We start from the raw sequence: 1,614 nt of genomic DNA, 5'->3' as shown, positions 1-1,614 counted from the left end.
CAGTGTCTCCATCTGCTGGCGGTATTGAATAAGCATTGCTGCACTGATGGGGTATGCATTAGACGAAAAAAAAGAAGAAAAAGAAGAATAATACGCCCAGAAAAGAGGCGAAAAGGAGAAAAACGTAAAAAAACGTGAAAAAAAAGTAAGAGGAAGAGAAGGGAAAAAAAGGTGGAAATGGGTTTAAAAGTGATTTCGGCGGAGAATATATATATATATATATATATATATATATATATATATATATATATATATATACGCGCACACACACACATATATATAAACGTATTCTCCGTTGAGATATTGCAGCCGCTGCTGTGTCCAGGCCCAGGAGCCTTAGCACTGTGCTGTGATGTCACTCAATACCACTGACATCACTAGGTGTAAACAACATCTCTCCTTTGCTGTGTATGTGACTATGGAGCTGTTTGGTGATGTCGTCTATTATGGCCTTCATAGAAGCAACAGGAGATTGTTGCATCCATCTAGAACCCTCAGAACTACAGTGCTATGATGTCACTCACTTCCACAGGCCTTGCAGAGTGTAAACAACAACAACCCAGCTTTGTTGTGTATGTAACCATAGGGATTTGTGATGTCACCTAGAACCTTCACAGCAGCGACAGCTTTATGAGGAGCATCAGCACTGCTCTGCCTGAGCAGAACCATCACCGCCATAGGTTGTCAAATAACCCGGATTTAACCCACACAGGTAAGTCCAATGGGGTGCAGGCATGTCCTCTATGCTTACAGCTTCCCGTGGGTGTTGGTTTGATACCGTTTGGGGACAGCCAAGGAGGCATCTGCAGGCAACAAAGGTAGGTGTGTGCTTGTGTGTGTGTTTCCTATGCAGATCCTAAGCCCAGTGTCACATGCAAGTAGGAGGAGTAAGAAGGGTTCCTGGCAAATCCGGGTTATGGATTGCATTTAAAAAGGCCCCGTGGGAGTGCAATGGGCCCCTGTCTTGCTGCTTAGCAATAATGGTATGGGTTTAGGTTCTGCTGTGTGTACTGGTGGTTGACTGCCCCCCAGCCCAGAGTGTGCATGGAAAATTGTCTGGCAGCCTCCCTGACAGCAAGCAGTGATAGTGCCCATGAAGGGCACCTTGTTGGGCCCGCCCCTTTCACGGTTATCGCTTCTCGGCCTTTTGGCTAAGATCAAGTGTAGTATCTGTTCTTATCAGTTTAATATCTGATACGTCCCCTATCTGGGGACCATATATTAAATGGATTTTTGAGAACGGGGGCCGATTTCGAAGCTTGCTTCCGTCGCCCTATGCATTGACCCGATATGGCAGTATCTTCGGGTACAGTGCACCACCCCCTTACAGGGTTAAAAAGAAAGATTCCTACTTTCATTGCTACCTGCTTGCTGGCTAGCCAGCTAGCCAGCCCTGTGGGCCTTGCTGCTGCTGCAGCCAGAAAACAAAAGGTGGTGCTGCTGCTGCTTCTGCTGCTTCTGCTTCTGCTTGTGTCTGGCCGCTGTTGGAGCGTCCAGGCACAGGACTTCTGCTGCTGCTGACTAAATGGCCTCCTTAATTGGATCATTTGAGTAGCCAGCACACCTGTGCAGGTAGGGCATGACATGATAGGCAGCTGCCTTGATAGCGGGTGG

General features: G+C 47.2%; 1 non-coding gene across 1 annotated transcript; it reads left to right on the top strand.

Moving 5' to 3' along the window:
- Positions 1–1,131: 1,131 nt before the first annotated feature.
- Positions 1,132–1,322, top strand: LOC130301986 (U2 spliceosomal RNA). The gene has a single exon (XR_008852318.1). It is a non-coding gene; the product is annotated as a U2 spliceosomal RNA (small nuclear RNA).
- The last annotated feature ends 292 nt before the right edge of the window (positions 1,323–1,614 follow it).

This window comes from Hyla sarda, unplaced genomic scaffold, assembly GCF_029499605.1.
Source record: "Hyla sarda isolate aHylSar1 unplaced genomic scaffold, aHylSar1.hap1 scaffold_1146, whole genome shotgun sequence".
NCBI classification, from domain to species: Eukaryota; Metazoa; Chordata; class Amphibia; order Anura; family Hylidae; genus Hyla; species Hyla sarda.
The sequence above is the reverse complement of the archived record's forward strand: the minus strand, read 5'-3'. Positions and strand labels throughout refer to the sequence as shown.